The following is a 14,067-nucleotide window of genomic DNA, read 5'->3' on the forward strand; positions in this document are numbered from 1 at the left end:
ACAGGGGCTGCTTTTTTATAGGATTTGTAATGCTTGTGATATAGTACGGGCAGTATTGTAAAGCTATGGAGTAACTGTACAATGGTTATCAATTACATATAAATAACTACTATTTAGTAATGTGGAGGATGTGAAAACCTGGCAAGGTCAAGGAAATTCAAAAGTAACGTGGGTACATTTTGTTATTTGTGCCACAGTGTGTTAGTGCAACTGTATTAATGGAGCTTAAACTAAAGTTGTGATTATGACGAGAAACCTGGCACGACAGGTTGGTATCATTTCAAAGCTTAAGTCCCTACTTTTCAGTTTCCTTGTTCGCTTGTACTTTGAGTCGTAACCTTGCCTGGCACTTAGTGATTTGGGGGGCACACTGAAAACCAAACCTTCCCTCTAGCAACAGGACCTGGCAGCGCAGACTGACACACGACCGCGCACCGTCCGGATGGGACCGCGCTCGCTGTGAGCGTGGGGACATGGGGAGCGGTCGCTGCGCTCGCTGTGCGCGTCCGGTGCTGTGAGCATGGGGAGCGGTCGCTGCGCTCGCTGTGCGCGTCCGGTGCTGTGAGCATGGGGAGCGGTCGCTGCGCTCGCTGTGCGCGTCCGGTGCTGTGAGCGTGGGGACATGGGGAGCGGTCGCTGCGCTTGCTGTGCGTGTCCGGTGCTGTGAGCGTGGGGACATGGGGAGCGGTCGCTGCGCTCGCTGTGCGCGTCCGGTGCTGTGAGCGTGGGGACATGGGGAGCGGTCGCTGCGCTCGCTGTGCGCGTCCGGTGCTGTGAGCGTGGGGAGCAGTCGCTGCGCTCGGTGTGCGCGTGGGGACGCGGGGAGCCGTCGCTGCGGTCACTCTGGCTCCAGCCTAAGTGTCTGGGCCGTTTTGTTTGCATTATCAAAAGCAATTGGGCCACATTAACCTCATACCAAATTTTATTGAATCAAGTTGGTTTTGATCGTTACAAATGCAAAAAAAAAAAAAATTGTAAAGATTTTTGGGTTTTGTTTTTTTTTTTTTATTTTGGTTTGGGCTTTTTGGTTTTTTTGTTGTTTTTTTTTTTTACATTTGTAGAACTAAAATGCTGTACATTTGAAAATTAAAAGAAACTTGCTAGGCTGAGGCTTTGTATTGCAAATTCTTACCACTTAGAAACTACTTACCAGGCGATTTACATTGCAGAGCAGACACCGCGTTGATAGTGGTGTAAATCATCTCCCTGTGGTTATCGGCTGCTGCTTAGGAGTTTTCTCTTTGGATGGGACTAGAGCCTAGTGTGACTACTTTGCAGCATTCATTTATTGATAATCCTGTGTTTCACGTGGACCTTCATCCAGGTGCTTTGCCATAGACACCTGTGTTTCAGCACTCTGGAACGCATCTGTCACCTGGAGGTGCTGTGTCCGAGAGCTCGCAGGGGAAGGCTCGGGTCACGGGGGGTTATTGGTAAGCCAAAGCGAGTTCTAGGATTAAAAAGTGCTTTTCTAGAGCACTACAATCACTCGCTTTTTCTGTTGTCTCCTCTTTATGTGACACTTTTGTTCAACAGATACTAAACTGTTCTCCAAAGAATACACCTGGCAGAGAGCTGAGGTGACGGTGCAATTGTGTGACGGCAGCGGCCCGGCAGGCCAGTCCTGGAGTGAATCGCATCTGTGGGTGCGAGCAAAGCGCCCTCCGCAAGTCACCACCTCTTCGGGTGCTTCCTCTGAACTGTCTGCTTCTGGTTTTGATCTTAAGAAACCTTTTGACTGCAAGTGAATGAGCTGGAGCTCCTGTATATGAGTCTCACTGCACATTAGCTTGGGTTTCATGCCACATATAGAAAATGTAAGGAAGGGCTGCCTGTGCCACCAACAGCCCAGTGCGCCGCTGCCACCCATCACCCCCCTGTGCCACCAACAGCCCAGCGCGCTGCTGCCGTCACCACCCTGTGCCACCACCAGCCCAGCGCGCCACTGCCATCACTGCCCTGTGCCACCACCAGCCCAGCGCGCCGCTGCCACCTGTCACCATCCTGTGCCACCACCAGCCCAGTGTGCTGCTGCCACCTGTCACCATCCTGTGCCACCACCAGCCCAGCGCGCCGCTGCCACCTGTCACCATCCTGTGCCACCACCAGCCCAGTGTGCTGCTGCCAGCCATCACCGCCCTGTGGCACCAGCGCGCGCAGCTGTCCCGGGTGAGACGCCGAGGTCCTGCTCAGCCGCGGGGAAGCGAAGCTTGCACAGGCGGGCTGCTCTGCACAGCAATGCCCTGGGGCAGAGGTTCCCCCTACAAGTGAAGAACAAGGCCAACTTGGACTTGAGGGTGTTCTGACTCTTGCTGCCTCCTGAGGAACCTCCCGAGGTCAACGAGTCTTGCTCCCATGAGCCCTGGCTGAGCTGAAGAACTCATCTAGCTAAAGAGATTTTCAGCACTGTTCTGCCAAGGAGAATAAACCCCAGTGAAATCAAATAAATTTGATACTAAGCTGCACTGCAGCTGTTTAACATCCCAGACCTTCACATTTTCCCTTCGTTGCCAAGCCTGGCAACACCAATGACATTTGCAGTTCCTTTAGCTTTGTACATGTGACATGGGTTTGCAGTGTAACAAGATTAGTTTTCCGTGTAATCCTCTTAAAATATCCTTCCTTTGATTTTTCATCTTTTGGTGTTTTGGAACTCGGATTAATGGGATAGAGATTTATTCCACAAGTCCTGTCTGATAAGTGCTTTCAAGAATCAGTCACCTACAAACACATTTAATTTGGAAAACGCATTTTAATGGTAGCTGAATTATGCAGTGTTACAACAAACATGCTATAAGGCCTATATGTGTAGTCGCAGTATGTATGTCTGTAGATAGTGCTATACAAGGAGGTGAATAAAACAAGACAGGCTTACGCATTTCAGTGCCTAAAATATCTCATGTGGCTCCCTAGATTTGAGAGCGTTGGCTGTATGTTTGCAAACCAATCAACAAATTGACTACGTGCCCTTTCTTGTTCTCGTGACATCCCATGCACCGTCGTTGAACCGGCCCCTCCGCGGGTCCCACAGGGTGTTCTCACCTTGCAATGAGCTTCACCTGGTTCCCTTGTCACTGAGTCCCTGCTTAGCGAGCAGATGCTTGATCCCAAAGCGGCTGTTTTGCTGCAGCACGGGTACGACCCGCGGACGCTGCACGGCTCAGCAGCTCTGCCCCGTGCCCCTGCACAACCAGCGTGCACCGCACACACAGATCGTCCCCAAATGTGGAGCAAGCACCTCATTTTGAGCCAGTCTAGACCAGAGCTGCCTGCTGCAGAACCCGGGGTTGTTCATCTCCTGCCTTCAGCCCGCAGGCCGCCCTGCCGATGCAGAACTGGCTCACGGCTTCCTGCCCTCCCCCGTCCCCTGGCCTCTTCAACTCTCACTCCGTTTCAACCCCATCTGTAGCCGGTCCCGCTCCAGCAACCGGAGCTCCTGCTGTCCCCAGGGCCTGCACAACATCCTGAACCATACGGCGGCACCTCCTGCTGCGGTGACCTCCGGGAAGGGATGAAACGCTGTGCTCGGCTGACTCCTGAGGAGGAGCAGCTGCAGGCGCTCCGTGCTGGGAATACTTCAGTGCGCACCGAGGGATGCCGTGCAGCAGGTCCCCGCTAGCCATGGTTGAGCGGGCTGCACCCGCGGGGCCTGGCTGCCCCGCTCCCCACAGGAAGGCGCGGCCCGGCCCGGCGCGGCCGCCATGAGCTGAGCGGGCCGGCGAGCGGAGCGCCCGCCCTGCCCTCCGCCGCGAAATGGCGGCCCGGCCGCGCCTCACGCCCGCCGCGCCTGCACCGGCGCCGAGCCCGCTGGAGCGGAACACCCGACCCAGCGCCTCCCCGGGGGCGAGGGCCCGGCTGCGGGGAACGGAAGGACAAAACAGGGCGAAACGGGACCCCCCCGAGCGCCACCGCTCGACACGGCGCCTGCGCCCGCCCGCGGCACCGCCCGCCATGGCGCCCGGGCCCGCCCACCGCCGCGGCGCGGGTGGGACGGGGCGGGCCCGCGGCCGCTATAAAGGGCCACGCTGGGGGCCGCTCGGCCTCTTGCTCCGGCGTGGTGAGGTGGGTGCGGGTTTGTGGCTGGGTTCGGAAGGCGGTTGGGGGCGTGGAGGGACCGAGTTTTACCTCTCTGCCCGTTCCTGGTGAACCTCCCTGCCTGAGCAGCCTTGCGGCCCCGCCGGGCGAGCGGCCGCTGCCGGCACGGGCTCCTCTGCTCGGCCTCGGGGCCGCGTTCCCGGCCGCTCTTCCCCGGGCTCCTGCGGTGTTCTCCCGTGAGCGGCCGTCCTTCCCGGGCAGGTCTCACACGAGCTCCCGGGGCCGGCCGGGGGGAGGCGGGAGCGCAGCCGTGGGGCGCCCGGGGCTCGCTGGTGGACATGGCGCTTCTTTCCCCGTCGGAGCGGCACTGTTGACGCCTCGCAGTTGAAGCCGGATCGCGTCTGGCGCACCGGCGGGAGGCGCCGCTGTGCGCGGGCGGGGCCGGGCCGGCCTCACTCGTTTCCTCTCCGGCGGGTCTGTCTGCGCCGCCATGCGGGCGCCGGCCCGGCCTCACCCGGCGGGAGCGGTGAGTGCTTGGGGTAACCGAGCGTGTCACTGGTTTAGAAATCCCTGTATACTTTTTCGAAAAAATTATTGAATTGCTGCCGCAGTGCGTTGTGAGGTTGGTGTCCCTGGAGGCTGTAGGCTTGACCGCCAGCCTGAGTGCTGTACAGCCGGTGGCTGAGGGGTTTCCTCCCGCAGAAACCGTGCGGCCAGGCCCTTCGTGCCTTCTCCCTCCTGTTGTGTGTGAGGTGCAGGTGAGGAATCTGTGGCCTGGGAGGGGCAGTGGATTTACGGCTGGTCCCTGGCTGGCGGGCTGGGGCCTGGGCCGTGCTGGGAACACAGGGGTGCTGGGGCCGGTGCTTTCGGTGCTGGTGGGTGTGCAGCGCGCTCACGGGACAGGCCACACGACTCCTGCTTCTATTATATCCGGCTTAGCCGTGCCCCATACATAGGTGTTTCCCCTGCCCCATGTGCCTGCTGAGTATGCCAGCCAGGCAGCTGTTTTTGGGGAAGGGTTTGCATTAATTCCCTCTGAGCCCGTGGGTCTGCGGGGCGGGGGGAGCGTGGCGCGGGTGTGCAACCACGGAACTCCTGGGGACGCGCTGGTGTAAGTGATGACTCAATTTTTTCCCCATCAGAGCGACAGTGTTGATTCCTTGCTGTTCAAGCCAGATCGTGTCTGATGCACCAGCAGGGAAGTGCTGCCGTGTCCTGCACCCTGGGAGGGTCCAGTGCTGACTGTTTCCTTTGGTTTTACTCATAGGGTGCTGCAAAAGCAGAGATGTTGGGCCTCTGGGAGACGTGATGTGATGGCTGTAGCTGACAGACAAATTATGTGATAAGGGTGGTTAATGGTTTGCTCCACCATGCCTGAACCTCTAGCAAGTAAGAATGGTAAGTCCTTAAAATAACTGTTTCTCACTGGTTTAAATTAAATTAAAAAAATAAAGGCAGGGGGACACGCAAGACCTTTTGGCAAGGGAGTTGCTTCCAAGAGTATTTGTGGTTGGAGACTTGACTGACTTGTAGGTTTGAGCATTAGCCTAGATATTGCAAAGGTAAAAACGTGGAGGCTTTCCTCATGTGGAAGCATTGCGACAAGGCCCTTTGTGCCTCTTGTTGCTCCTGTTCCAGCACTTCCAAAGTGGCCGGTGTGGCAAGTGAGCAGGAACCAGCAGGGTAAGGAATCTGCAAGCTGTGCCAGTGCGGGCTGAGCTGGAGCAGAATGGTTTACAGCTCTGTCCTGCTGGTTTAAGGACACCCTGCATGGAGACATGTGGGTGATAGTTGCTCAGAGCAGCTGCTCCAGCGAGGGACAGGAGCCATGCTGGCTGCGGCGTGTTCCTTTGGAAGAATCTTGTCTGCCCTGCCCCTTGCTGGCCAACTTGGGGAAGTGTAGGGGATTGAGATCCTAGAGCGTTGAGCGGTGGCTGCGCGTGCGTGGCTTTGCTGCTTCCTCTGCTGTCAGGTCACTCGGTCCCTGGGATCTGCGGGGCGGGGGGAGCGTGGCGCGGGTGTGCAACCACGGAACTGGGGACGCGCTGGTGTAAGTGATGACTCAGTTTTTTCCCCATCAGAGCGACAGTGTTGATTTCTTGCTGTTCAAGCCAGATCGTGTCTGATGCACCAGCGGGCAAGTGCTTCTGTGTCCTGCACCCTGGGAGGGCCTGGTGCTGACTGTTGCCTTTGGTTTTACTTGCAGGGTTCTGCGAAGGCAGAGGAGATGTTGGGCCTTGGGAGATGTGATGTGAGGGCTCTGACCAGTTGTGTGATGAGGGCAGTTGCCTGCTTTGCTCCACAATATTTGCCCCTCTGGCAAGAAAGAAGGGTAAGTCTTGATCCAGCTGTGTTCACTGGGTTAAATTAAACAAAAAATAAGAGGGGAGTAGGAGGGAAGAATCAAACTCCTTTCTGCGAGGCAATTGCTTCTGCAGTGCTTTAAAAGGTGACTGACCTGGGAGACGTGACAGGTGAATGGGTTTGAGCATTGAAGCAGGGACCCTTTCAAGTGTTGGACCTGCATATCAACCCTGTTGAGTTACTTCAGCTTACTTTTACTGTCTTTCCTGCAGGGAAACACCTTGTCAGTTGTTACGGACGTGGATATTTTTCAAATGTAATTGATTGCCTTTTAATGTTCAGCTGAAGAGCATCTGTCGTGATGATTTCAGGCGTTTTTCCCCAACAAACTGGCAGTGCTGATGCGAACTTGTGTTTTAGCCAGACTGATTCCACAGATGCACAGTACTTCAGTTCATTATGTGGCTGTATACTGAGGGTACTTGTCCTTGCACTGCAATGGCAGGGAAACCACATTACTGCTGCCGCTTTGAGGGTGTTGTCTGCGCATACACAAGCACGTTGTGACACTGTCTGACGAGTGGAACACTTGAGGATCAAAAGTGAAAGAATTTTTGCTTTCAAAAGATCTCAAGTAAATGGGAGAGAGCTCTGATGGGTTTCCATTTAAGGGCATAAACATAGCTTTTTTGTTTCAACGTCAAAATGGGGGGTGCTGCTTACACAGTCAGGGAGCTTTTGGTCTTGATTTTGTTTTTTTGTGGTGGGTTTGTTTTGGTTTTGTGTCCTGGGTTCCCCCACCCGTTACCCCTCTGAATGGGAGTTTCTCAATGCCTTGGAGAAGTGTTGATCAAAGCTTCCAGCAATTCTGTTTGCGAGAGAGGGATTGGTGTTCTTTTTGTTTTTCTACAAAAGATTAACGATGTGCCGTCTCTGAGAACTTGGCTGTTTGATGATGATTTCACTAGAGCTCTAGAAAATGTGTTTAACAAAACTTCATTGGATAAACAGCTATTGTCACTGGCTCTCGTCAGCTGCAGCCTTGTGTTGCTGTTCGGTGCCTGTTGTGCAGCTCTGGTCTCCAAGGAGGCTGAAGTCTCCTTGGTAGCCTGCATTGATGAAGAGCATCTGTGTGACCTTTCTGTATGGCACTCCTGACCTCAAAAGGAATGCAAGTTGTCCCTGTCAGATGGTGGAGCTGACAGGGTGTGTTACCCTGGCACTCACTGCTCAGTCAGATACCCAGGTTTTTCTCAGGTACTACTCTAACAGCTCCCACAATGCAGTTGTAAGGGCACGTCCTGTGTGGAGTGCCTGGCAGTGAAGAAGTGTTTGCTGTTTGCAGAGCAACCCTTGCTGTTTGAAAGGTTTTGGGGGTGGGGGGTGTGATTTGCAAGCTGTATATTTGCTGTTTGCGGTAGGGTGGACTGACAAAATGTTGGCTGTTTTCAACAGGTTGAGATGTGCCGGAAGTTGTCCTGGGCCCTGCTGTGATTTCAGTGCGCTCGCAGAAAGCTGTCTCCTGTTAACGGTGTCCCTCTCCATGCTGCTACCTGTGATCCCTTGTCCAAGCTACAGCATTTACATCACCCTGCAACAGCTCTGGTCTCAGCTAGCAGGAGTGATGAGCTGGTGTCCTGCCAGCTTAGAGATGGATGGTGTTATATTTTTCTTTTCCGTGGTATGAGGATTGTAATGGATTCTGGAACTTGCTGCACATTAATGTAATTGAATGCTTTTGTCTGCAAGGGCTGTGTCCACTGCCTGACAGCTAATGTTATCTTCCCACAAGCCTTAAAAATAAGCCAGTCTCTCATTAGAGAGGAGTTGTCAAGTGTGGGAGGATGGCTTTATGTGTAAGGGGAAGGAGGATTCCAGTCTGGACTCCCCTTTGTCATCCAGAGATCTTTAGTAATGTGTCATTGGCAGGCTGTGAAGTGGGGACAGCCCGTCTTGGATGCTGCAATACAATGTGTTTCTGTACTGTTTAGGACCTATTTTTAATAAAATCTTGAGTACTGGATTAATTCTGCTGGTGACTGAAAGTCTTTACATGTGTTTTAACAGCCAATTTCTGGATCTTGTGCTGGTTTTTGGGAGTTGGATGGCAACGGTGTTTCTGTGTAGTGATGGTTTACATGGGGCTGCCTGCTGCCTCAAGCTGGGGGAGATGGGTGTGATCCCATGGCGATACAGCTTCACATGCCCTGATCTGAAATGCTTTGAGACTTGTGGCTACTGCTGTGCTGCAGCAAGTGTCACCAGGACACAGTTCCCTGTAGGTGACGCTGGGTGCTGAGTGTTGACAACAGGTCTGTCTTTGGAGCAAAGGGAGAGGCGTAGTCTGCACTTTGCCTCTGGACTCTGGACAAGGGTTCTCGCTCAGCTTCTCCCTTGGATCCTGTGAGGTGAGCAGCTGGTGTAGAACATGGTTCAGTGGGGATTTTAGCTGGCCTGGTAGAGGTGTAGATCAGCGTGTTCTCAGGAAAGTTCTTCCATATGTGAGTCTTGCAGAGGAGTGACAGCGGTCTAGGAAGGGAGGGAAGCTGATGCCAGCCTTTGAGGATTTGGATGTTTCCCTCGTGCAGGGTGTTCAGATAGCAGGAACAACTCTGCTTCTGGCTAGAGAGACTTAGTGACAGATGCTCATTCAGACCCTGCAGCCTTCCCCTGGATGGTGTTTAGCAAGCTTCCAGGTTTGCAGTGCAGGAGAATGGAATACAAATGGTACATACGTGCTGAAGTATGGAGCCACTAAGCAAGAGGAAGCCAGAGGCCTTTTCAATACATAATTTCCTAATAGCAGAGAGGCAGTGAAGAGCCCTAAGATGGATTGCAGTTGACTGCACGCTTGGCCTCAGTAGCAGTAAAATATGTCGAAGTGGCTGTGCTGTGCGATGTCTGCACACGTTGGAGGGGCTGGGGGCGGTGAGGGCCCTGCAGGGAGGGAGAAGGCATTCTCCATCTGCCACGGCCATCATCCTGGCAGTCAGGAGCGGTGTCTGCATGATGCGCAAACAGGCTGTGGCAGATGTCTGATGCGGGTCCTGGTCTGGTAGCACTTGTACACCCTGCTGGCAATGCAAATGAAGTAAATAGCCCCTTAAGATCAAGCTGATGTGCAGAACTGCAATAAGTACTAATCTGCAAGTGTCTCAGCAGGTTCTAATTCAAACCCCGGGCTTAATGAATGAAGTAGCTGTTCCCCACGTGCTGCTATTGGGAAGGCGCACAGCAGGTATGTGCATTAGGGATGGGGTTGAAAATCAGTCCCCCTGCAGCCTCGTTAGCTTCCTGAAGGAGCGGGGCCACCTGGCAGCTGTTAAAGGGTCCTGTGGTGCTGGTTCTGGGCCTGTGAAAGCTTCTGATGGGTTATATGTGCCAAACACCAGCTGAGAGGCCACTGCCTGAGAGCACGGCCACCTTTACCGAGAGTGTCCGGGCAGTTTCAGGAAAACGAGGATATGCAGTAGGCCCAGCTGTTCAACACCAGCCAGAACCATGTTCTTCAGTACCATAACTTCTTTTTCTCCTGTTAACATGGGATATTCTACCTTCTGTTGCTTCTCAAAGCACCTTTGATAATGGAGATCAGGCTGAACTTGCTTGTGGGCAGCTGTGTGCTCTCAGCAGTGCGGTGTGTTACGAACTCAGGTAATACTCCTGTGTGTAACCGTCAGCTATTCAAAAACGTGAGCTGCAATGGACTTGCTAGTACAACTGTGTTACAGCCAAGTAATGAAGTAAGCCTCCCAGTTAATGAGAAACCATCAAACTATTGTCTTTACCAACCATGAGGTAAGATCCCACTTGTGAAAAATCTCTTAATACAGCCCTTTGATAAAAGACGGGGGGTGGGGGTAGGGATTAATGGTAAATTTAAAGCACTTTGCAGCTCCTCCTCAGAGCCCTCCTTGGCACTTGCTGGCCGGCACTTGCCTGACTGCTGCAGGCACTGGTCGGTTCCTGTGTGCCTGCTGGCGTCTGGAATGGGGGTGTGAAGGCAGGGGTGTTCTGGACAGGGCTTACAGCTGCTCCTCTGCTCAGGGAGCTCCCTGTCAGCGCTCAGGGGCGGCAGAGGGTGATCACAGCGTGTCCAGAGCTCGTGTTCTGCTGAGCAGGGCAAGGAGGACGAAGGCAGAACTGTCAGTTCCATCAGTCACAGCAGGAACAGCCGATGCTGTATGTATTCCTGTGACTTTGTAAAGCTGAAATCTGGAGTCACCCACTGGGCTGGCGTGTTTAAGCAGATGTTTACTTTTCTCAAAGAGCTCTGTTTCTTGGTGCCATGAACATTTGAGGGGAAAATAGCATATTTTATTTTGCTGTCTGATGCTGCTTTTAATAGACATGTTTTCATACACAGTGAGAGGTTTAACGTTTGTATTCCCAAAGTCACAGGCATCTTTTTGACTGCATGGTGATTATGATATTCTTTTTAGACCCTTCCGTTTGTGGCTGCGTTAGGTTATGGGATGGCAACAGTCCATTTACTCCTTGCTGCTTCTACTCTTTGCATTGTTTCCTCTGCCCCCATCTCCGCTCAGTGGTAGATTGGTTATCCAACACATCAGCTGTGTTGACAGCCTGGATGTTACCACAGACAGCAATGAAGCAAAACTTCATATTGTGATTACTCTGGGAAGATCCAGATTTCAGGGAACTCGGGCAGTAAGGGGAAGACTCTTTCAGCAGTTTCTCCTACAGCATCCAGTGGTTTTAACAGATGTTCTGCAGCCATAGACTCTTCTGTCCTCATTGCCAGCCCTGCTGCAGTGGTGGGATGGCACCCAGTGTCTTGTTCAGCCCAAGTTTCTTGGCACGTTCCCAGCAGCAATTTTGCCTGTTGTCAAGGGCCAGCTAACCTGAAGGACTCGAGAGAGGCAGGACCTGCGAGGTGAGTGAGGAATTTGGTGTTAGCAATGCAACTGTGGCACAGAAATCAACAGAGGAGCTGCCGAGACAGTCTGGGACGGTGGCACTGTCCCTGCGTCCAGCCGCCAGCAGGAGACATGAATCAAGGGACAGTTCAATGGAGATCTATACAATCCTGAGTGGCCTTGAGAAAGTGAATGAGAATTGATTGTTCCGTGTCTCTCCCAATACAAGAACTAGAGATTCAAATTAAATTAGCTGATAGTATGTTCAAAACAACTTTGTACAGTGTGTAGCACAGCGTGCTGCTAGGAGAGACTCTGGCTGCTGCAAGTTTACACGGGCTTGAAACGAGATGAGAGAGAATCTGTGTAAGACATGGACGGAGGCATAGGCACCACCATCAGGAGATCCTGGAGGTGTAATTACCAAAGCGTGAGAGCATTCTGGGGAAATACTATACATTCAGCCTATCTTATATTCTCTCCTGGGCATTCTGCTGTCAGCCACTGTTGAAGATGGATACTGGGGGACATAGGTCTTTGTTTTGATCCAGTGCAGCTTTTCTAGTGGATGAATAAGTATTTAGCTGCTTAGCAGCAGCAGTTTGAGCTCAAATCGCAGTCCCTGCTCTCTGGTGTGGTCAGGTCAGCTCTGAGAAGGGGTAAGAGGACACTCTGCACCAGCCCGTGGAAATGACGTCTGTGGACAGAGCTGTCGCAGGAAGGAGCTCATGTGCTGAGCTCATTTGTTGGGAGCTGGGCTGGCAGAACGGGGACAGCAGCATCCTCAGGGCCTGGGAGGGGATGAAGGGCTGAGATGCTTCACATTTCCTGCTGCCAGGCCACGGGGAAGGGAGTTAATGAAGTGAATGAATGAAACACACTTGAATGAAACAAACAATAAAACCTCGGGTGAATGGCTTTAATAGAACAGCCAGGCAGGGTAAACCCTTAGAGACAACCAGGTGTTTCTGCATGTGTTCCCTGCTTTTCCTGAGCATGAGGCTTTTTTCCTATCTGCCACACAGCGGGAAGGATCTGGGGCAGGAAAACATTCAGCAAATTACAGAGTCAGAAGTGCTGTGAGCGTAAAACCACAGCAGCGGCTCTGGCCTTGCCGTCAGGCCAGCTCAGCCCTATTCTGCCCGATCGCTCAGGCACAGCACAAGGGGCGGTTTGAAAGGGAGGGTTAGCGAAGGGCAGTTTGGGTTCGCGGTGGTGGTTCTGTCTTCTCCGTGTTGGCTCCGGTTCGAGCAAATGCCAGAGCAGCAGCCCCAGAGGAGCAAGAGGGAATCTATGGCTCGTGTCTGACTGTAAACACTGCTAAAAATGAAACAGCCTGTTTCAGAGGGTGCTGAAGCATCATTTAATGAAGGTGGATATCCCCAGACATGTGATGGGATAGGACAAAAAGGGCTGGAAGGTTTTTACATAGTGGCAAGTTCGGAGCTCAGCTTCTGAAGGCTGGAGAGGTGATGAGAACTGGGATCTGGTTTTGATTTGTACAAGTGCTGCCTGTGCTTAGAGCAAAGTCCCTGGTTTCAAGCCGTCCCAAAAAGTCTCTGCCTCTTGCTGGATGTCCTGGGTCTGGAGTTTTGCTGTTGGAATAGTTAGCTGTAGGAAGCGTGATCATTTGTCCCAGCTTTTCTTTGAAGAAAACGTTTCTGGGGGTTTCTCTGCTTCCCTGCTGATGTATAAAGCTGAGAATGAAGTTGCTGTGTGCAACTGGAACTCCTCCCGGGCTCCTCCATGCCCAGCAGGACACAGCCTGTGCAGGACCACGGGTGCTAAGCTGCTCACCAGCAGAGCCTGGGGAAGTGTGTCCTTGCACGCTCTGGGCACGAGACAGGAAGGGCAGGAGAACACAGGACAGACTGCTGCAGAAATTCACTTTCAAGTTGGTACCTGTTCCCAGCAGCAGAATTGTAGGGGGAAATACTGCTCTTTGCCTTCTCTTGGACAAGCTTTGTTGCCATTGCTGTTTGTGTCGTGTTCTGGAAAGCTTGTGTGAACTCATGGTGCTTCTTGCTGAAATATGATGAGCGAGCAGAGCATCCTTTGTGACAGCCTCGAAGGGTCTGAACGAGGGGGCAGCCTGGCTCCTGTGGCCTCTGTGTGCCTCTAGAAATCAGCTCCAAGAAATCAGATCACTTGCTTGGCTACTTTCCCTCTGTGCTTTTACAGACCTGGTTGTGACCATGGAATGTAAAATCAGACTCTCTAGCCAGAAATGTTCATTATTTTTGTCCTGCGTACCGATGGCTCTGTGAGTTTCCTTATTGCAGAAAGCACAGGAATCCGGGTCCTGCACAAGGGACACAAAGTGCAAGGGGCTCTGTAAAGTCAGAACAAAGAAAATAGTGCTGTCCTAATGCATTTGCAATGATCTATGAATTAGTAGATGACAGATGGCTAGAGCCAAAGGGGTGAACACTTTGGAATAGGGTAAATCCTTTTTAAAAGCCTGGTAAATCCTATACAGGCTGCTTTTGTGTGTGTGTGAAGTTATGGCAAAATGAAATTTGAGGGGCTGGTAGGCTGGTATTGGACAGCGTTCCCCATTGCACTGATGGGTGGATCAGCCTGTGCTGCGAGCAGGGACACTGATTAACCACCCAGAGTGAACGTGAGAGTAAGCTTCCCTTTGTCCCTTGAAGGGACTTTCCATCTGTGACATCCTCCCACCCCTCCAGTTAATGAGGGGTCAGGAGGGCCTCTGGGAACTGGGTCAGTGGCAGCTCCAGCACAGTGCTGCTTAATTAAGCAAAGGAAAATGAGCGAGGGAGCAAGAGCGCAGCGTGGCCAGCCAGGGCAGCGGCTGGGCTTGAACGAGCAGATAAAGCTGCGTTTC

At 52.8% G+C, this 14,067-nt stretch overlaps 1 long non-coding RNA gene and 2 other non-coding genes across 3 annotated transcripts; all 3 read left to right on the top strand.

Moving 5' to 3' along the window:
• The first annotated feature begins 5,140 nt into the window (after nt 1–5,140).
• On the top strand, nt 5,141–5,231 carry LOC136108465 (small nucleolar SNORD12/SNORD106). The gene has a single exon (XR_010652394.1). It is a non-coding gene; the product is annotated as a small nucleolar SNORD12/SNORD106 (small nucleolar RNA).
• On the top strand, nt 5,172–8,366 carry LOC139829238 (uncharacterized). The gene is made up of 3 exons (XR_011741645.1): nt 5,172–5,433; nt 6,242–6,367; nt 7,795–8,366. It is a non-coding gene; the product is annotated as an uncharacterized lncRNA (long non-coding RNA).
• On the top strand, nt 6,080–6,170 carry LOC136108466 (small nucleolar SNORD12/SNORD106). Its single transcript, XR_010652395.2, has one exon. It is a non-coding gene; the product is annotated as a small nucleolar SNORD12/SNORD106 (small nucleolar RNA).
• Nucleotides 8,367–14,067: the final 5,701 nt, after the last annotated feature.

Source organism: Patagioenas fasciata, chromosome 16 (genome assembly GCF_037038585.1).
Source record: "Patagioenas fasciata isolate bPatFas1 chromosome 16, bPatFas1.hap1, whole genome shotgun sequence".
In the NCBI taxonomy this organism is placed as follows: domain Eukaryota; kingdom Metazoa; phylum Chordata; class Aves; order Columbiformes; family Columbidae; genus Patagioenas; species Patagioenas fasciata.